Source organism: Hemicordylus capensis, chromosome 3, assembly GCF_027244095.1.
Source record: "Hemicordylus capensis ecotype Gifberg chromosome 3, rHemCap1.1.pri, whole genome shotgun sequence".
Classification (NCBI taxonomy): Eukaryota; Metazoa; Chordata; class Lepidosauria; order Squamata; family Cordylidae; genus Hemicordylus; species Hemicordylus capensis.
The window spans coordinates 335,662,412-335,684,587 of NC_069659.1; the positions used below are offsets into that span (position 1 = coordinate 335,662,412).

The following is a 22,176-nucleotide window of genomic DNA, read 5'->3' on the forward strand; positions in this document are numbered from 1 at the left end:
GTTAGGGTTAGTTAGCAAGCGCTCCACTAACCCCGTCTATTAGATCGTGTATTGCCGCGCCGCAGCAACACACAAGGAGACCCCCACCAGGGGGCTGAAACAAGCCTCCCATCCCTGGGTGTCTCTCCAGGATGCCCCGCACAATCACGCGGGGCATCCTGGAACTTCCGGAAGCCGTGAGGCCCCCGATCCCCGCAGCCCCCGCCGGCTCCGTGACAGAGCCGGCAGTTGTGTGGGCAGCTGATCCAGCTGCCCAGAGCTGCAGGAATGATTGTCTGCGGGGAGAGAGGGCTAAGCCCGCTCTCCCCGCAAATCCCTTTCAGGCGAGTCTCACTGATCATGAGACTCGCCTCTTTGTGTTCCTTCCTGTTCTCTTCATTTGGGCAGGCCTTCCAATTTCTGAAGGAAGTCTTCTTCCCCTTCAAAGCTTCCTTGACTTTGTTTGTTAGCCATGCTGGCAAGTGGTGGGAACTTGTTCGTAGGCCCAGGGTGGTGGGGCTTGTTCGACCACAAAATGGTCACTGACCCATTATCACACCTGCGTAGTCGGACCTTTCCGCCCTCTGAAACCTGTTCCTATTGGTCCGGGGTGGCACAGTGTGTTTGTAGAGGGGTCACATGCCCACCTTCAGGACATGCCTGGACATATTCTAGGGTGGGGTGGAAGGTGGGGGAGGGGCAGAACTTTTGGGGCAAGGGCATACCCCTGGTTCTGACCCTTTCCGGTCATGTAAGCCCCCTCTCTGACCATTTCATGTGATGTCAGCCCCTCCTTTGACCATTTCCGGTGACACAAGGACCTTCTGACAGATCCCATGACATCAGCACCCCACATGGTTGCCATGGCATCATTCCTCAGCCATGAACTTCTGTTTGTACACAAAAGTACATGGATTCTGACAGCTGATATGTCTCCTAAACTATTCTTATTTTTCTTTACAGACAATGAAAAGAGGAGTTACTGGGTGGCTATTAGGGATGGCGAAGGCTGCACATTTCCTCCCCACACAGAACCACATGTAGCAGTATGCAAGCTTTCGGAACTGTGGTAAGAGACTATTCAGTTTAGTTACAGAAGTCATTGTACTGAATTGTTAAACTGGCCTTACTTTTCTTTACAGATAATGAGTAGAGGAGTCACTGGGGGATTGGGGTGGCTATCAGGGGCAGTAAAGGCCACACATCCCAGCACAGAACCATGTGTGACAGCATGCACCCTGTCAGAACCATGATAATACACAATTTTGTTTAGTTATAGTAGGCATTGTACTCCAGTTCTTCATTTCTTTGTTCAGGAGGAAGATGGGGAGAAACCAAAAATATGTTCTAATGGACCTGCCTAGTTCTAGCTCTGCTCACAATTAACTCCACCTCTAGTGCCAGGCACAATTAGCTCCGCCTCTTATCCGTGGCTCTGCCCATCATTTCTTGTCTTACCTAGAGTGCCCCCAGCCCCAGCCCCAAGAGACAGCAGCTGCCCCATCTGGCAATTCCTGACCCATGGCCACATTCTCCTGGAAGTTCACACAATCCAAGCACAGGCATTCCTTGAAAACACTACTATGGCACTTTTGTTTGGCTTTTAGGGCTGCATCACAGAAGATGAATTTTCAACAAGACTTGTATATACTCCATCATATCTGAAAAGGATATATGTGCATAGTTTGCCATGCATACCTGTGATAGAAAGCCCGGGTTCCTGAAGTATGTACAACCCATAATATAAATGCACACATACTTGTCACATATGATGATATACATGGAGTTTCCAACATGGAAATAAGGTGCATATAGGAATGCAGCCTGTATGAAGCAGCCCAGAGTGGCCGAGGTTAGGAATCTGAGAAATTTAATTCTGTGCTGTTATATTGATTATTTATTGTTCAATTTCTATACCACTTTTCATTAAAATAATCCCAAAGCAGTTTACAATAGATTTAAAGCAATGCACACTCAAAATGCAAAAGTACAAATATTAAATATAAAAATAATATATCTCTATTTAAAAGTTTAAAAACCTATATAAAACAGTGACATTATGTCATGTTCTGTACTTAATCCTGACTATGTGATTTTGTTTTTTTTTCATTATTATTATTTATCATCTGTTTTTATCATCTGTTTAATGCTGCTTCCTGAGTACTTGGGGCAACCCAACAGTTAAATACAAAATACATACACAATACAAATACATTAAGCATTGCCAGAGGTGTTTGGCAAATTAAGTAACCTACCTTCACCATCCATTTTGTGAACAGCAGTCATTTCAAAGTGTTTTCATAGCATCTGAAACCAATTGGCATTGATCCTGGGCATTCTCTAGGTTTGCTCAATTTCAAGGGCTTCAGTCTTCTGTATTTCTTCTTCTCAGAGAGTGTCCGATGCCACAAATGTTAAGCCAGCTTTCCTGGGGCAAAAAAGCTTGATTTGGTGCAGTGGTTCAGAACTTGTGCTCTTCTGAAGAACTAGGCAAAGAATAATACATGCACACAAAGAGATATTGGTCCAGTGAAAGGTACAACTTTACCTTTTCCTCTGACGGGTCTTTTCGATTCATCTAGGACTTACCATAGGTATAATTCAACTACGTCCTTAAACAATTCATTGGAATAGTCTCGTCAGCTCTCCTTTTTAAAGATCACTTCACAATTCTAATGCAAAAGAGGAAGTAATGGTGTAGACTTTGATACCGAGCCTCATGCCTGTGACAGATTGCTTGCGGCTAGTTTTTCTTGGGAGGGCTCAATTGATTTATAGCTCAGGTTACCAGCCTACCTGAAGAAAAGGTTTATTATGTTCTCAGCCCTTTTCCTCATCCTGATTAAGGTTTAAGAGTAAACTGTAGGAGCCTGAGAAAAACTGTGAGATAAAATAGCTAGCATACTTCTGTGGGAATGGTTTTGCTGAGTGATATCACAGTGTGTTTGCTCTTTTCTGAAAATATTTTTTAACACGATTGTCAGCATTACAACTCTCTGGAGAGTTTGTTCAGTAGGGCTGCATTAAGCAACATTGGTCATGTATAGCTCATAATGAAGTCAGATTTGCTTGAGAGGACTGCAATATCTGTCCTTGTATGTCTTAAATACAAATTACTATCAATTTGGCTCCTTCTAAAAATCTATACTTCAAAGTGAAGCTGTTCTCACGACCAGGAGAAATCGGGCTAAGGGAGCCTAGCCCGATTTCTCCTGGTTGTCTGCTGCCACGGCAGAAAACTACCAAAAGTACCCCCTCCCCCTAAACAAGGTTGGAGAAGCGAGCACCACACTAACCCCGTTTGGCTGTGTGCTGCCACAGCGTGGCTTCATGCCGTGGCAACAAATGAGGAGATCCCCCTGCCGGAAGGCTAAAACAAACTTCCCGGCCCCGGAGGTCTCTCCAGAATGCCCCGTGTGCTCGTGTGGGGCATTCTGGAACTTCCGGGGGCCGACTCGCCCCTGATGCCCTCCGCCCCTCCCGGCTCCATGACAGAGCCGGCAATCACGTGGGTGGCCGATCCGGCCGCCCAGGGACGGCTCCCTGCCTGTGTGTGGGGAGAGCAGGCTAATCCCGCTCTCCCTGCACTAACCCTAATGGAGCTTCACACCTTTGCATTCATAGTAATCTTATAAAGAAGATCACTATTATTCCTGTTCATAGATACAGGCTGAAAACTTAGTGATTGGTCCAAAGCTACCAGTGAGCTCATGGCGAAAGTGGGACAAGTTTATATCTGAGCCTCATACGGAATTACATCAGCTTGTAAAGTAGCGGTTCTGCAACGGAACTGCACTACTGTCTGAAGGGGAGTAAAATGTAAGAATTACTGGGCATAGATTGGGGGTGGGGAGGGGAACTGACTCTATTGATTATACAATAATCCACTGCAATCCATGATATTGAGTGGCGTAAAGCCAAGTGACAGACAGAAGCCCTCATCAAATTATTGGAGAGATTTCAGAGCAGAGCAACCGTGATGTGATGGACTGATGTAAGAGTGATTGCATGGCACACTGGCCAAAAGAAAGGTGATGCTGTGTAAATATGCCATTCTGCAAATATACAAAGGGTGTGAATACAATGGACAAAAACCTGTCTCTGGTGATGTACATAGCTATGGTATAGCAACAGACTTGATAAACACAGCTACGATGGTGGGTGGCTAGCTGTATTTGGCCTGCCAAACCCTCGGCCTCTTGCCCATTAGCAGAACCCATGAAAGGGTTGTAAACCCTCCTACCAGAGCTAATGAATAAAAGTGTGCCTATTTTCTTACTATGTCTCCAGGCTCCTGGGGTGTAGGGCTAAATTTGTATCTAACACTGAAACACGGAAGCCTACTGTACAAGTTTAGCTATAACAGCACTTGCCTATGCTTGCACTACACAGGAGGACCTAAAAAAGTAACCATTCCATAGGATAGTGGTTATCACCTCTGCTTTCTACGCAGAAGGTGTTGGAAGTGAAGGACTCTAAGCCACCTCATGCCTCAATGACAGAGGGGGACAGACTAGTGAGTCAGAGGGCTAGAGGGGTCAAGACATTGGCCATCCCTTCTCTCTACTGCTCTGACACTATCCCTTTGATAAGTAGATTGCTTATCTCAGGGTCTTCCTTCCTGCCTGCTTCTCTCTCACTTCCTTCCTTCCTTCCCTCTCACACATATGCTCGCCTCTCTCTCTGCATCATGTGTGCAGAGATGCATCCAGCTAGCTAGCTAGATGAGAGATTATATCTCTCCACTTTTCTATCTAGAATGGAGTTCTCCAATAAAGACTTCTCATATTGACTTGAAACTATGAACTGGCTCCAAGTTTCTTCTGGCTCTTAGCAGACACGCATGCCTGGTCAGACTCCACTGTGTTTTGCCTCTGTGCACTCTGCTGTAATAGAAGGGTATCTCTTACCAGAGAGAATTCTGAACAGAAGGTCCTGGATTCAAGCCCCAGTGGAACCACTAAGATACATTTGGGGGGATGGGGCCATAGCTCGGAGTAGGGCATCTCCTTGCATGCAGAAGGTCCCAGGTTCAGTCCCTGGCATCTTCAAGATAGGGCTGGGAAATGTTCTTGCTTGAAACCTTGGAGAGCTGCTGCCAGTTGATGCAGACAATACTAAACTAGAGGGACCAATGGATTGACTCAGTATAAGGCAGCTTCCTCTGTTCCCAGGTAAGTAACAGAATGGGTAAAGGTAAAGTGGAATCAAGTTGATTTCAACTCCTGGCACCCACAGAGCCCTGTGGTTGTCTTTGGTAGAATACAGGAGGGGTTTGCTATTGTCTCCTCCTGCACAGTATGAGATGATGCCTTTCAGCACCTTCCTGTATTGCTGCTGCCCTATATAGGTGTCCGGGAAACATACCAGCGGGGATTTGAACCGGCAACCTTCTGCTTGTTAGTCAAGCATTTCCCCGCTGAGCCACTTAAGAATGGGTATGTCTGATTTATTAGGGCATGAACTTTAGTATGCATAATATAGTCTGAAAGGAAATGTTAGTGGCTTTGTTTTTCCAGGACACCCAGGAAATTAGCCTTCAAATAGCATCTTTTATTCAAGAATTGAGCTTTAAAAATATGAAAATCCTCCTTTGTTTTGTTTGTTTTGATTTTCAGAAAACCTGGCTTCCAGTTGGATGATTGGGAAATAGCCGTATACCTGTAGAGCGCAGAGGGACTTTACAACTGAAATGGTTAGGTAACTAAGGGCTGCTGTGAAGGGAGGCGGGTTTTGACTACTGCAGCACTGTTTGAGAGTCCCTTGTGTACACATGATCTACAAATATATCCATACTACTTTGTCACCCTAACTGGGCAGAAGGGGAAGGGAGTAGGTGGACAGAAGAGGGTCTGACCCTTTCTGGGGACAACTTCATTAGCTGCATCCTACGCAGCATCCTCCATTGAAAGATTAGTGTAGATTTTTGTGCGTTGCCTCATCATGACTTTTTAATCCGGCATATATTCTAAAAGAATAATGCCATTAGAGGATTAATGCCACAAGTTGATTTGAAAAAAAGGATTTGCAAACACTGAAATCCTATATTGCATGTGCTTAATCATGAAGTATTATTTTGAGGATTTCCTCTTCAGTTTAGTCGTGAGTCTAACACAACCCAGGTGGTGCTAACTGAGAATGCAGTGATTCAATTTGGGTATGTATTTTGCATTAATGCAATGTTTCACTATAACAGCCAACAACTAAAAGGCAAAGAGCTCATGCGCTCTCTGATGCACACATGGAGTTCTTCTGTGAATGTCCTTCCCCATGTTCTTCAGTGGCAAGTCCAGCTCCAGCTATGTATCTATTTGCACACAGAACTCTCTCCTCCAATGCAAATAACAAGGAAGGTTTTGTGAACAGCAAGTTCTATAATACACACCAAAATGCAACCACCCACAAGGAATCACCAGATCAGGTTTTACACCAGAAACGGTAAACCAGAAACTGGTTATAAACCAATGTTAAGCAGTAAATGTTCACCATGGCTGAGATCTGTGGTACATAATAAAAACCCATTTTTCTCTGGGATGCACAAATGGGTCTACTCTTCATACTTGAATATGACTTAATATTTTCAGTTAGGACATTGCAATGGGAGTAAAAACAGGTTACAATGTTTACCAAACCTTTCCATGCAATTATGTGAAACAGTCAGATTTCCGGCACTTTCATGGGCATGGCACCCCCCAATCCAGAGCCCCAGATGTGCCCCACAGTACACAATGAGCTTCTGTGCCCCACTCCCTCAATGAATAAAGTTAATGATGGTACACTTGTATAGGCAGGTGCCTGTTTTGCTTATGTAACACTTTAAGGCATCATGTAAATTGAGTTGCTGTATAAATAACAATAAATATCAAAGTTAGAAAAACAGTGGACTCGGTGCAAACTTGTGGTAGCAATGGAAGCCCCAAGGAATCCATTGGGACTCTTTTTCTTGTCAGTATGAGACCTCAGTCAGTGCGACTGCAAGAGCAGCAACCATGCATTCACACCAGCGAGAGCATAAGATCTTTAAGGGCTTTACTGGGCTCAGGCCAGTAGGAGGAGGGTTAGGGTTGTTCACTTTAGCATGGTGGTGCTGGTGCCCCTTAAAATCTGGTGCTTGAGGTGATTGCCTAGGTTGCCTATGTCGACTGGCTGACTCAAGAAATATGCAATCATCAGCACTTCTATAAGGCCATAAGGAACGAGTGGAGGTACAATGATGTGCAGGATCCCCTAGTGAAACTGAGTCAAAATAGTTCTCAAATACAACATCTATATTTCATAGTTCAATCTGTCTTAAGAGGAATGTTTAAAGAATTTGTCTCATTCTTAAGAAGAATGTTTTAAAAAAATGTTTTTCTAAGCATGGTTCTTTCTCTGCACAAAAAGTAAAAATGGGGGGAAAGGGTCAGGGGTTTAGGTTATGTTAATGCTCTTATTTTTTCATTGGGGCTTGCACAAATGTTTGCTTCCAGGAAATACTGTATGTGTACCCAAACATCTGAAACATTGCATAAGGTGTGGCATGGAGTGTATTCATGTATAACTGCACTCATATGTGTATGATTCTTGCAAACCTCCTGTCTCAAAGGAGAGGTGGAAGGGCTGAGGAAATAAAGGCCTTATATTGATGGTTATACGTATGTATGCCTCGCATCATAAGTTGACATATCTGTAGGGAAGGATGTGTGCACAATGACTACAGTAGGCAAAATGGCTAAGCACCACTGAAATCAACGAGACAAATTGGTCATTACTAACTTAAGACCCATTAATTTCAGTGGGACTTAGTCATGACTAACTTTTTCTGGATGTTTAATATTCCCAGGTGGCAAACCAGACCAAAGAAAGGAATAAATTGGTGTCTAGACAGATTTCACAGAAAAGGTGACATGTTTCACTGGACAAAAGCAGATTCCCCCTATGCAATAATAATGCTTAATATTTCTTTTTAAATGTTTGAAGGACTTCTCATACATTATTTCTATAATCCTTACAACAAGGATGAGCATTATTAGCATGTCCATATTGCTTAGGATGAGAGATATTAGCTTGCCCGGGGCCATCTATGGAGACAAACACCCTAAATGAGATTTGAATCGGGGTCTTCTTGTCCATGCTCAGCTACAATCTCACAATAGCTCACTGTTGCAAACATAGACTCATTCAAGCTATATTAATTGCTAGAAACTAACTCAAAATCATCTCAAAAGATCTATGCGATTTCCATCTGATATATGGATATATATTTTTCTTAATTAAGGATATGTTCAACACAGTCCACTTCTATGGCTATTCAGAAGTTGACATAACAGACAATATTAATGACAGCCTTATTTTATTTTTGTTTCATGAATAGTTAATTTTTAATCAATATATGAATGTCAAAAAGGAAGGAAAACAAAACTAGCAGAGAACTACTAGAGCTTATAATGTCAATATGGAAATATTCTGAAATGTTGGATGTTCCTTAGAGAAAAGGACTAGGCAACTTTAATTTCAAATATTTTTTATTTAATTGGTATTGCAGTTTACAGTTTAATTAAGACAAAGAAGTGGTGTTTAAACTTAGTCAGAGTTTAATACACACATCATTGCTAATTGAGGTAATGTTGTTTTAAAACATGATTTAATTGGCAGTTAATTGTTTTAATTAGTAGTCTAATCAATAAAAGCTTCAATTGAGAATTAATCAGTGGGAGTGAGTTTACCACTATCCAGGCTGCATACAAACATGCTGGTTAACTCCTCTGAATGCCAAATTTAATAAGAAAAGAAATTTTAATAGGGTTTTTCTAGCTTGTAGCCAAAGCTATGCAATGTTGTTTATTATGGGATGAAGCATCATTCTATGGTTTTCCTTTCCTCATAAGTCCCTGATGCTGGCTATGATTGATTAAAAGCAATGTCAATATGTCTTTAAATCCAGATCTTTTAGGATACTGATGGGATTTGAATTTTTCAAGCCATTTTGACTCTGATGCAGCACACTGCCTTATATATTCTGTAGTCCAGTGCTCAAAAAAGATGGGAAAGAAAATATCAGGGATGTTCCTTCTAATGAGTGGTAGCTTTTGTTTATTAAATTGTAAATCAGCTCACATTTCAGATAACAAGTGAAGAATTGCCTTGCTGAACCTGTCCCAAAGTACATATAGTGCAGCATGCTGTCTTCAGCAATAGCCAGCTAAGCCCTCCTGGGTAGTTCACAAATAGCATATGATGAAGGTAGTCGCTGAGGCTGTTCTTACGATCAGCCAAAACCGGGCTAAGGAAGCCAGGACTGGTCTTGGTGGATTGTAAGAACCGCTGGGAGCGACGCAATTCCTGGAGGCATCGTGGCAACAAACCTACCAAAGAGGCCCACCGTTTAGTCAGGGTTAAGGGTGCAAGCGCTTAATGAGGCTAAATGAAGCTAAATAATGAGGCTTAATAATAAGGCTAAATGATCGTGTATTGGTGCTGCATGGCTCTAACACAGCTGCAGCCTCTCGGCCAGTGCTGAAGAAATCCCCATAATGCAAAAAGCACTCACGCGGTGCATTATTGGATTTCCTGAGGCCGGGGCGACACATCTTGGCTCCTGACCCTCTGAGCTGCTCAGAGGCGTATCTAGGGAAAATAGCGCCTAGGGCAAACACTGAAATCGCGCCCCCTGTCCAAGCATCTGACACCCATCTTTCAGATAACTTTACCATAATATCAGCTGAAAAATACAAGTCAAGCTTGTTAATCTTTTAATATTTCAAAAACTATTTAGCAGTGGACTTAGCCAGACCAAAAAATGCTGGGAAACTACAAATTTCAGTATGTGGGGGCTCATAAAATACCCAAATACTATGTGGAGATGTACTTGGAAAACTAAATAGAAGTGCCTGTCTAATTCTCTACTATGCATTGTAGCATCACCATTACATAAGTTTTAAAAATCAATGGAGAATTTGACTTTTCCCAGATACTCTGTAAATAATTAAAGGATATGCAGAATAAACTGTGTCACTGCTTGGAATATATTCTAGTCTTTCAGAAAGACAGTTAAAATGAGAGAAAGAGAGCAAGAAACTCCCAGTGGGCCCTAATATTAAGGATTTCACACTGAGTCAAAGACAAACTCACCATTAATAGCCATATTAGCAAGACATCACATTTAACTCACTTATCACAAGAAGCAAAGTTAGAGCAAATGAATACAATCCTAGCTCTTAAGCGTCAGCTCAGTATTCACAAGCCCTGATTCTCTGTACATAGTGCCAATCTGAATATGTGTACAGTGTCTTATATTATATTTTTATTATTATTATTTTTACCTGTAGCCCCTTTGGGGGGCTTCCTAAAGGCTGGGGGGGTTTGCAAAGATTCCACCTCACCCCGCTGGCCTCTAGGGCCTTGCAGGGACCATTTGAGCATGTGCAGTGGCCGTTTTTAAAAATAATCTTTTTTTTAAAAAAAGGCCACTGAAAACAAAATGGCCACCACGCATGCTCAGATGGCCTCTGCAAAGCCTGGAATGACCTAGAGCCTCACAGAGGCCATTTGAGCATGCACGGTGGCCATTTTGTTTTTGGCAGCCATTTTTAAAAAAAAATTACAAAATGGCGCCCCCCTTCAAGTGGCGCTCGGGGCACATGCCCTGCCTACCCTACCCCTAGATACGCCCCTGGAGCTGCTAGAGGGGGCAGCTGCAAGTCTGGGCCCACAATCTCCATGCCTAGACCCAGACCAGGGATCGTCTGCGGGGGAGGTATATTTTTTAAGGCTTCCTCTCCTTGCACTCTGAAGCCCTTTCTCACCAATCATAAGAAAGGGCTCACTATCTATTAATTAAGAGTATCAGGGGTGTAGTTTTAAGATTTTGTTTAAATCCATCTACAATTCTATGGATCTCTTATTTAACTTGTGGATTGACTCTAAATTAGCTCGAGGTTGAAGTTAACCCCTTATTCTACAAGCAGCAGGTTAGAAACATAGGAAGCTACCTTATACTGAGTCAGACCATTGGAGCATCTAGCTCAGTATTGTCTACACAGACTGGCAGCAGCTTCTCCAAGGTTACAGGCAAGAGTCTCTCCCAGTCCTATCTTAGAGATTCTAGGGAGGGAACCTGGAACATTCTCCAGGCAAGCATGTAGTTGCTCTTCCCAGAGTGGCCCATCCCCTAAGGGGAATATCTTACAGTGCTCACATGTAGTCTCCCATTCAAACACAAACCAGGGCATAACTTGCTTAGCAAAGTAGACAATTCATGTTTGCTACCACAAGACCATCTCTCCTACAGAGGGGCACTATTTTCCCCCCTTCAGCCTCCACCTGTGCTGGAGGGCACTTAAAAAATGAGTTCCAGTCCAAAGTGTTTGTATGTGTTTTCAAGTGTGAAAATATACCAGGCCTGGGTGTGGCCCTTTCATGAGGCAAGCAGAGGCACTCTTACCCCAGGATCTTGAGGATCTGGCCCATGGCTTCCTAGGTCCAGGGGGGACCTTCAAAGGTTGGGGGCTCCTGCAGCTGCTCAGTGCACTGCCCCACTGCTGTCCCCATGCCCGCCTGCACAGCTTTAAACCCCCCCCCCCAAAGACCATTGCTGTGGCGGCAGCACTAGCTGTGGGGAGCGTGGGGGGCGAGGAGAGGAGTGTTCCCTTTTAAGGAGGAGATGTTTACCCAGGGGGTGGGTGGGATGGGGTGCAGCAGGGACGGTTGCAGGGAGGGTGGGGCGGCGAGGAGGGGAGAGTTCTCCCTGTTACCCTCCATCTGTGTCCGGGATGGTAGGCAGAGAACTCTGTCCAGCTCCGCCCCCTCCTCCCAAGTGACGGCCCCTCTCGCCTCTTTGCTTCCTCCCTGTGGAGGAAGGCTGCTCAGCAACAAAACAAAACAAAACAAAACAAAAAACTGTCCAAAAGGGAGAGGACTTTCTCCTCCCCCTGCCGCATCACGGCAGGTGCGGGGGAGATCTCCGAAGGCCATCAGGTCCAGGTTCCCAAATGACCTGGGTGCACCACTGGAGGCGAAGTGAGGCAGCTACCTCCAGTGGGAGATTATTGGGGCGCCAGCAGGGTGGCAAGATTCCATCAAAGCAGCTCTTTGAGACCACTTTGACCCGTGCAAACTTTGCAAGGAGCACCATTTCTCGCACTCCTTGCAAAGCTTACAAGAAGCATAAAGCGAGAAGTGGAGGCTGCTTGCAACCTTTCCTCCTCCCCATGCACTATCAAGGTTTTGAAAGGGACCTGGCCCCCACCTGGGCCATGGGGCAGCATTCTGTGCCTGGCCTCAGGTGCCACAATCTCCTGAGGCCCCCTTGACAGAGCTGGCCCTATATTTTCCTAGCATTGCCTGTATAAAATATACATGTTTTTGATATCCTCTCCTCAAGAGATATTTTCCTAAACAAATGACTGGCACATGCAGGAAGAATGCCATGTTTTTCTTAATGGGGTAGTGACTGGACAGTAATGGAGAATGGAGAATCTGATCCTCCTTTTCTTTCAATGAAACAGAAGGCTGAAGGTGGATGTGTAAGACTCTTTGAATTGTGACAAAGGTCTTTAAGACACCTTAAGCAGGTTTAGCGATTTGAAGTAGGTTTAGTGATGGTGCTGAACAGATGTCAGGGGTTGCTCTGAAGAAGTCACCTCATTATTTTTTCGGTTTTACATTTCAAGACATGACATACATCTACTCTTGGAAAGAATCCAGAAGACAGGTCAGTGGTCCAGTTGACATATAATGTGAGGATAGGGCTAAATAATTTGGCAGTGTTTAGCCTGGTGAAAAGAAGATTAAGGTGAGATGGAGCGACAGTTTTCAGGTAATCGAAAAGGATTTCAGGAAGAGCACTTACACTTTTTGAGACTGCTCTCTTTGCAGTCCCCTCCAAAACATGGTAACATTGTACTCCAAATTAGCCTGTTTGCTAACAGCAACACTGATGTAATAAAAGAAGTGAAGCATTCATTATTGTTTAGAGACACTGGCTGACATCCAGACTAACAAAGTGCTGACGCTATGGGAGAAGTGCAAGTGCTTTGGAAGAGTTTGAAAAACTCAGCTCTGCCACTTGTGCAAGGGTACGCACCCTTCAATGACCTGTCAATGACCTCCCCTTTCCCCGGAAGCACTCTGAGCCACATGAAATATGTCCCTGAGATGGGGCGGAGCCACCATTGAGCAAATGGGTTCAAAGAACCCGGACCACCGCCCCTCAGAGGCTGCCTCTCGTGCCCCAGACACGCCCCGTGGCCCCGGTTTTGAGCTAAATCAGCCAGCACTGCATTTGCAGCGACTCCTGGCTGCACTGCAAATGCAGCACTGGCTGATGTAGCTCCCAAATGGGGCTGCATGGCCCCATTTGGGAGCTAAACCAGGTCTCCATGTCTGACAGCAGATGGGGGTGTGGCTAAACATTCCCTGCATCTGATGTCAGGCGCAGGAGGTGGGGTTAGAAGGGCTGTGGCAGCAGCAGAACCTAGGCCGGCGCTGGCCTCCCTCTGTGCCTGTCCCTGAGGGTCACGCAGTCCTCTGGAACATATTTTGGACAGCACAGAGCACTTCAGTGGAAGGGGAGGTAATCGAAAAACCCTCCCCCCGGTGTGCAAGCGCCAGTGCAGCGTTAGTCTGGAATTCTTCAGCGTGTTAGTACTTCTTCTGTAGGACTGACACTTCATTAGTCTGGATGTCAATTATTGTGTCCTGCTAAGACTTCATTCTAAAGCAGCTTTGCACCATACAAGGAGCAACATCCCTTGGAGGACACCATCATTCTTTCCTGTTGATACATGATTTTGCTTGAAGAAGCCAAAGTTATCATGATTCAGAAGACATGGATTGATTTTATTTACTTATTTATTTAGTTTATTTAGAATTTTCTTGGCTTACCTTGGCTCTTTTTTCATTGTTAAAACTTTTATTAAAATATATTGAATATATTTAATAGTAAATAGTAAAACTTCAATAAATAAATATATTAATAGGTATACAGGAGGACCTTGTTAATCATGGGTCTAGCACTCGTCAGAAAATAAACACCCAACTAGAAAATAAACACCCAAGAAAATAAACAACCAAGATACACTATCTTAAAAAGGCAAAAAAAGGGGTTAAATCTGCATATCCGCATATCGGAGGCAGCCGGAAATGGCTGCCATTTTGTGCACTGGAGCCATGTTATGGCTCATTTTGAAGGGGAAATGGTGCTTTGGGGGCACTTTTTTACTTGTGGGGGGTATCCATGGACAAATGAAGGGCAGTAAACAAAAGTATGGCACTTTATTTGGCCCATTTTGCCATTTGGGGACAGTTTGGGGGTGGTTTTGAGAGATGCAGGAACCGACGATTCCCATAACCTTAATGCCTCATCATTCATGGATTCACGATCCAAGCCCCTCCCTCCATGGAACAGAACCCCCATGAATAACTGGGTTCTCTTGTACAACTAATGTTAACCAATATTCAAAATTACTTCATGGTTTTTCAGTCCTTAATTATTAACTCTTGCATTCCTCTCATAATAAGCTCAGTCTCCCTGATCCTCCTCTTTCCATCCTGTTGTCCTGAAATTAAATTATTCTTAAAGTGAACCCAATAGCATAGATGGCTGAACACTATCCTGCAATTTATTGTTCCAGTATTGGATAAATCATGACTATTTGTGTACAAACTCATTGTTTTGCCTTCTCCCTTCTCTATACCATATGTAATTTGCTAATATCCCATGCCTTCAACATCCACTTATCCCCTGAGGGAGGCTTTGAATTTTTCAAAGCTAGTGGTACAAGTAAATGGTCTTGGGCCATATAGATTATTCTGCATGTGTATGAAATGCTCCTGCTGCCACCGCCATGGAAAACCTGCAGCACTGTTCTGCCTGGCCTGCCCCCACCAGAACTGGAAATGAATCGGGTGGCACTTTGCCAGCACTGAGGTGAAACTTTGCATCAGCCTAGATGGAGCCCACCCTTCAAAAGAGGTGAAGAATGGACACTGTCTCTTTAAGAGGGTTTGACTTGAAAGATGATTGCCAAGTGACTCAGCAACCTCTCATTTAGAGCTGAAGAGGCAAGCAGTGCAGACCTAGTATTTCTCTCCAAGTATAATGTGGACTTTTAAAGTATGTGTATAGTTAACGAGTTGTTTATTTCATAACTGAGAAACTGGAAGTTATTCACACTAGAATATCACATGGTGGCAAGATTGGCTGGTTGATTGCAAGCTGGAGTTTCTGTAGAGCAAACTAGGGGCGGAGCCACCATTGGGCAAACAGGTTCAAAGAACCCGGGCCGCCACCAATCAGGGGCCGTGCCTCGCGGCCCTGACACACCCTCTGCGTCTGATGTCAGACATGGGAGTGCTGGTTTAGGTCCCGAGCAGGGGCCATGCGGCCCCTATCCGGGAGTGAAATGGCCGGCACTGCGTTCGTGGCATGGCCAGGAGCAGCTCTTCCCTGCCTTAAAGGCAGAGAAGAGCCATTCCTGGCCGTGCTGTGCATGCAGCGCCGACCTGTCTCTAACTCCCAAATGGAGCTGCGAGGCTCCATTTGGGAGCCAGACCATGCCCCCTGTGTCTGACTGTATTATCCCCTGTATTATAATCTGTATTATCCCCTTTTCTAAGCAAGGTCCACTCCAGTTTGCTTTTGAATGGGAGACTACATGTATGAGCACTGTAAGATATTCCCCTCGGGGGATGGGGCCACTCTGGGAAGATCATCTACCTGCTTGCATGCCAAAGGTTTCAAGTTCCCTCACTAGCAGCATCTCCGAGATAGGGCTGAGAGGGACTCCTGCCTGCAACCATGGAGAAGCCTTTGCCAGACTGTGTAGCCAATACTGAGCTAGATGGACCAATGGTCTGGCTCAGTATACAGCAGATTCCTGTGTTCCTAACCTGTTGCTTATGCATCCAGAGCCTTAACCAAAACAGAGCAACCGTATGCGCAAATTTCACTTGCAAGAAATTTCATGTGTTTATATATGGAAGAGCAATTATGGTGGAAACTGACCACAAACCATTGGTACCAATAGCGCAGAGGGGGTTAGCAAATACACCTCCCAGATTGCGGAGACTGTTCTTTGAATTACAGTTATATGATCTGCAATTGGAGTATAGTCCTGGCAAACACTTAGTGATCGCAGACACTTTGTCCAGAGCTTACAATGGGAGTGAGACTGAAGCAGACAATGGATCTGCTGTTGTATATGTTAATCTTCTTAAGAACACATTCCCAACCTCAGACCAGATATGGTTAACAATTGTACAGGCCATATCTCAGGACAATATTTACAACAGGTCATCCGAGCTATTAATTTTGGCAGGTCAAAAATGCATCTACCAAATCCTTATAGCCACTTTGTGGAGAACCTATATGTGCTAGAAGGAATTCTGTTCAAAAGTACTAGATTTATTTTGTAGTTCCTGGCACTCTAAAGACAGAAATCCTGAAATGAGTACATGAAGCACACATGAGCATGGAAGAATGCAAACAATATGCTAGAAGTTGAACATAGAAAAGTTTATACAAAATTGTGTAACATGTCAAAAATACGGAGACTATCAACAAAAGCAGCCCATGATGGTGATCCCAATGGTCAGTGAACCATGGTCCCAGGTAGGCACTGATCTGCAAGACAAAACTATCTGTTGGTTCTGGATTATTAGTTTCATTTTCCTGAAATTGCTCTGCTGTCCAACATGACTGCCAACTATGATATTTCTGTCTAAAATCTATCTTTGCAAGGCATGGCATATCTGCTGTTGTCATGTGAGATAATGCACCTCAGTTTGCGTGTTGTGACTTTACAGCATTTGCAAAGCTGTGTGATTTCAAGCATATTACTTCCAGTCCCAGACACTGTTCCCTCTAAGGCGTGCACATGTGCGCTCACAGGTTTTTGGATGTCCACTCTGTTCAATTTAGATCCCAATTTAGATCAGGTTGAATCAGGAAGGCAATGTAATGGGCTCGTGGAGAATGGTGTCGATAATTAAAAAGCTGCTTAAGAAAGCAGAGGAGTCAAACACAGACTTTCGTCTGGCTCTATTGAATGATAGAAAATGGGATTATCTCCTGTTGAACTGTTTTTGGAAGAAAACAAGATTGCCTGCCTTCCTGGATGTGGATGATAAACCCAAAGATGTTGTCAATGCATGGAACACTCAAGAAATACTATTATGATAAAGGCTCATGTGATCTTCCATCGTTGCACTCAGGAGACAGTGTACATCTATATAATGACAAAACATGGCACAGCAGGCAGTGGTTGCTCAAGAAGTAGCCCCTTGGTCTTATGAGGTGGTGACTGATGATGGAAAAACCTATAGGATAAATAGGAGAGAATTGCAGCTGATTCCCACACAGGAGGAGGAACCAGACATCGTAGCAGACACATCAACCAGTAACAATCAGCATCATAATATGATATGAATCAATGTCAACAAAGACAAGCCATAGCTGAAAGGCAGCCTACACTTTGTAGATCCACAAGGCTGAGAAAAACGAACCAAAGACTTACAGAAAGTCATGACTATGTTCAATGTTCTGTTCTTTTGTTTTTCTTGGAAGAGAGAGCTGTGAGGATACTGTCTCTTTACAAGGGTTGGACTTGAAAGATTATTGCCAAGTGCCTCAGCAACGCCTCAATTAGAGTTGGACTGGCAAGCAGTGCAGACCTAGTATTTCTCTCTCAGTATAACGTGGACTCATTATGTAAAGAGTTAAAGTTTTGTTGTTTACTTCATAACTGAGAAACTGGAAGTTATTCATACTAGAATATCAGAGGGCTGGAGGAAAGGAATGTGTGGAGTGGAGGAAAGACCAGGAAGCAGCAGTAAGATGGGAAGCTTTTCATTGCTTCAGGAACAACTGTGGGCCGAGGTACCCCTTCACCCAGCAGTTGCCCATGGAAATACTGTACCCACAAAAAGTAGTGCTAACAGAACTGCTTATTACAAAAGTGTACTTGCTAAGAGGAAAAAAACCAAAAACCAAAACAAGCCATTCCCCCCCTCCAAGGGGAAATTGAGAAAAATGCACGAGATACAATAAGAGTGATTTCATACTTTATCTGGTGATTGTATTTGCTTGGGTACACCCACATTATACCAGTGTTTCCTGAAGCAAAATATAATGTACAAATTATAGATGTATTTAAATAGGGGTGTGTATGAGCATTTTGACAGCAAACTGGTCCACCATGAACTGGGCCGGTTCGACAGTTCAGTCGCAAACTCAGCCACCCTCCAGGAGAGGTGGGCCAGTCTGCGATTGAACGGAACTGAGCCCAGTCCGTGGCAGTCTGTTTGACAGTTTGAGGGACTATGTTTGTAAAAGGGAATCCAATGAGGATTCCCCTTTACAAGCAAAGGGGGGATCCTGGCTTTAGAAGTCTTCTGAAGGGTGGTCAGGGGGGCGGTGAGAGGGCACCTTTAAAAGTAGTTGTAAGGGGCTTACTGTCTGGTTTGGCTACTGAGTTGGCGGCTGCTACAGCTCCATAAAACCCCGGCATTCCCCTCCAGCAGCCTGCCGCTTCAGCCCGCTGAAACTGACCTGGCCTCTGTGGATGTGTGGAGGCCAGCCAGTTTTGGAACCACGCCACCACCGCGTGAGCGGGCTGCTGGGGGGAGCACCGGGGCTTTGAGGAATGGCACCAGCTGCTGCAACAGCAGCTGGACCAGGCAGTAAGCACCTTACATAAAAGTGCCCTCTCGCCACTGCCCCTGGACACACTTTAGAAACATTTTAAAGCCAGGATTCCCCTTTGCTTGTAATCCTCACTGTATCCCCCTTTAAAAGCATAGCCCTTCGAGCTGGTTCGATTAAACAGACCAGCTGGATGACAGTTCAACCAAATTGGTTCGCGGACTGGCAGTTCAGTTCAAATTTGGTCCGAATTTGAACCGAAACGCAAAAATTGGTCCATGTACAACCCTGTTTTTAAATACCCATGTACATGCACCTGGAAGTCAGTAGCTCCCACACTTTTGCTTGAATGTTTAAGGATATGTATTGTATCTATCATTCTCACATTAGTTGTTTGTTTTATTATTCTTTAAAATATTTCTATACTGCCCAAAACTTGTGTCTCTGGGCGGTTTTTGTTGCAGGAAGCATTGGTGTTTGCTGCAGGAAGCACTGGTGTAACACATGCGTACCTAAGCAGATCATTTGCTATACCTGTGCACCTGTGGCAGACGCAAGCCATCCAGCTTCCTCCAGTACTATAGTCCTGAAAATCCATACACTACCCCCAGTGGCTGCTCATTGCCAACATTGAAAGAGAATGTCATCGGGGATGACCCATGGTTTTGCAACACCAGAGGCAAGATGCCAAATGCTGCCTTGCCCCTTCTCCTAGTGGAGGCCAGCCCCCTTTCTAAACCAACCCTTGCAAGCTTTGAAAGTGGCATAGGGAGTAGGGAGAAGGGAAGGTTGCCAGTGGCCTCCTCTCCTCTCCTCTCCTCTCCTCATGCTTCTTAGAAGTTTTGCAAGGAAAGTGAGGAGTGGCGCTCCTTGCAAAGTTTGCAAGGGTCAGATCATTCTGAGGAGCTGCTCCAGTGGCAACAGTGGGAGGCATCTTGCTGCCCCACTGGCACTCCAATAATCTCTGCCTTAGGTAACCATCTCACTTTGCCTCATGAAATGACCGCCCTTTCAGTAATGGGCTGTTGTTATCTCTAGTGTGGCAGGAGGAGCCATGGCTGGATTCCCTATGGACTTCTGGAAAACCAGAAGCTGCTTGTTCTAATGAGCCAGTGGGACGCCAGTTGAGGCGCAGCTGCCTCTGGCTCCCAGCAACCTTGGTTCCGCCCCTCTCTCTCCCATCCCACCCTGGCATTAATAAGAGCAGCGCTGCCTGTAGGCTGGCCATTCATCAGGTAGAAATGTTTTTAAAGTTTTATTGATAGTTATTTTAAATTGTTTTACATGGTTGAATGTTTTAATGATGGTGTGTGCTTTTAATTTGTAAGCCACCCAGAGATTTTACATGAGGCAGTGTATAAAAGTGAGTGAGTGAGTGAGAGAGAGAGAGAGAGAGAGAGAGAGAGAGAGAATAAATCAGCCTGCCGAGCTCTACCTGATGAATGGGGATGGGGGAGAGACAGAATTGCAGCTGCTGGGAACCGGAGACAGCTGTGCCTTGGTCTGTGCCCCCCCTGTTTAGGACAAGCTGATAGAGCCAGAAAGTAAGAAAAATTTCTGACACTTTTTAAAGGGTAAAGGCATAGGTAAATATCTGGAGGGGGTCTGCCACAATCCATCAGTGTGTGTGTGTGTGTGTGTGTGTGTGTGTGTGTGTGTGTGTGTGTGTGTTTAAAAAAAACCCTGTGCTCTTCTATTGTGGTGGTTGTACTGCTGTATTTTCACCATGCTGGTTTAATTTGAGTAGCAGTGAATTAAGCTAGACAGCATAAAAAAGAAAAAGCAGGCATAATTCCTCCTGGGCTTTTAAGATGTGATTAATTGCAGGTCTCCAGACAAGCTACTTGACATCCCCACCCACATATATGTTTGAACTTAAAAGTGGTCACTGTTGCCAAGCGGCTTGGCACGGCTTACCCATTGTATCAGATCCCAAGCACCTCCTAGAATTAAATCATGAGTTACCACTGCTCTTAGTGGCTCTATAACTCTCTGATCGAAGGCATCGTTATTTAATCTGTCTTGAAACCACATCTCTTTAGGAGGATCCTCACTTGGGAGGTCACTGGAAAACTTCTTTGTGGTGGTGATTCCACATGGGGATTCTTATAACTTGCCTCCAAGAACTGGCTGTTTACAAGCCTGTTTTACATGTTTTGTTTTTGTTTTCCCCATGCTAACTGGGAAACCTTTTCCCCATGCTAACTGGGAAACCATGCTAACTGGACACCTTTTGAAGTGGTCGCTCTCTTCTAGGGATGTGTACAAAACTGGTTTGCCTGGTTCAGTTCAAGTCCAAACCGGATTCAAACCAGACTAGGCATGTTTGATTTTGACCCCCTGAAGGAGGGGCCTGGTTCAGTTCAAATTCGAACCGGTTTGGGCCCAGTTCAGGGCTGCCAGGGACTTTAAATGGGGGGGGGGGCTTTTACGGGCTTCTGAACAGGTTTGAACGACCGGCAGTTCGGCTGGCATGCACGTTGGGTACTTCCGGTCACTTCTGTCCGACGAGGCAATGGGGCAGCAGGGAGGTACACTGCCGCCCCACCAGACCCTTTTAAAGTGTGGCGCAGGCAGCAGGAGGTGTAAGAGCATCCTCCTCTGCCCTTAAAGGCGGCGGGAGGCATAAGAGCACCCTCCCCCCACCTTCGAATCGCCCCCTGCTGGTTCCATGCACATCCCTAGCCCCATTCAGAGAATCCAAAATTTGCCATGGTGACCGTGTACAGTAGCACAAATGGGCCGCAAGTCCCCTCAACCTGTCGATCATCGTGGTTCCCCACCACTCATGCTTCGAGTGGCTTTTGTGTGAATAGGGAAGAGCCCTATCCATGATGGTGGGTGACTGTGAGACTGGATTGCCCCAGCCTTGTCTTCGCAGCATTGACAGTTCAGGGATGGGATTTCCGATCTGTTTGCACTGCTGTAACTGTGTGTAGCAGTGGTGGTGTGTTTTTGGAATGTCTGAATAGCGTTAAAGGGAAAGCTCGAGGAGGAGCTATTCACGGTGGGTAGATGACACTCTTGGTGGGTAGATATGGGTTTTTAAGTTTGGCAAGGGGGAATTCAGTAAAATGAGAGGAGAACTCCTCAAATACATGGGGGAGGGGGTCCTGTACCCTGCTATCCTGGATAATTTCAGAGGGCCCAATGCACAGGGTGCAGGCAGCTGGAGTAGCTGTGGAGGCTTCTAGCCCTCAGACACATGGCATAGAAACCTCAAGGCAGGCCTAGCATGATGTGGTACAAAGTGGCCCGCCCCAATAGATTTTAACTTCCCCATTTCATCTGGAATCCATTCAGCCACCAAGAACATTTGTGGTTTACGCCCTAGAATTCTGATGGGTAGTTTCACATATCCCTACTTCTGTGTAGGACATCAGTAATGAAGCCCTTCGAATCTCCTTTCAGTCCAGGAAAGGTGTTACCTAACTGGCAGTGAGAATTAAAGAGTAAACTGTCAGCTTGAGTAGTATAGCCATCTGATCCCTCTGTTAGCCTCACAGAGTGCTTAACAGGATTTTAATCTCTCCAACCCAACAAGATAAGTAATTCTGGGGCACCAGACTCATCAT

At 44.9% G+C, this 22,176-nt stretch overlaps 1 protein-coding gene across 2 annotated transcripts in view; it reads left to right on the top strand.

Annotated features, from left to right (window-relative positions):
• The window catches only part of SAMD7 (sterile alpha motif domain containing 7), a 47,641-nt gene that overhangs the window by 182 nt on the left and 25,283 nt on the right, over positions 1–22,176 (top strand). For both annotated transcript variants that reach the window (XM_053305097.1, XM_053305098.1), the window contains exons 2-3: positions 943–1,048; positions 5,598–5,679. The gene's annotated coding sequence lies outside the window, so the exon portion shown is untranslated. The remainder of the gene's footprint in view (positions 1–942; positions 1,049–5,597; positions 5,680–22,176) is intronic.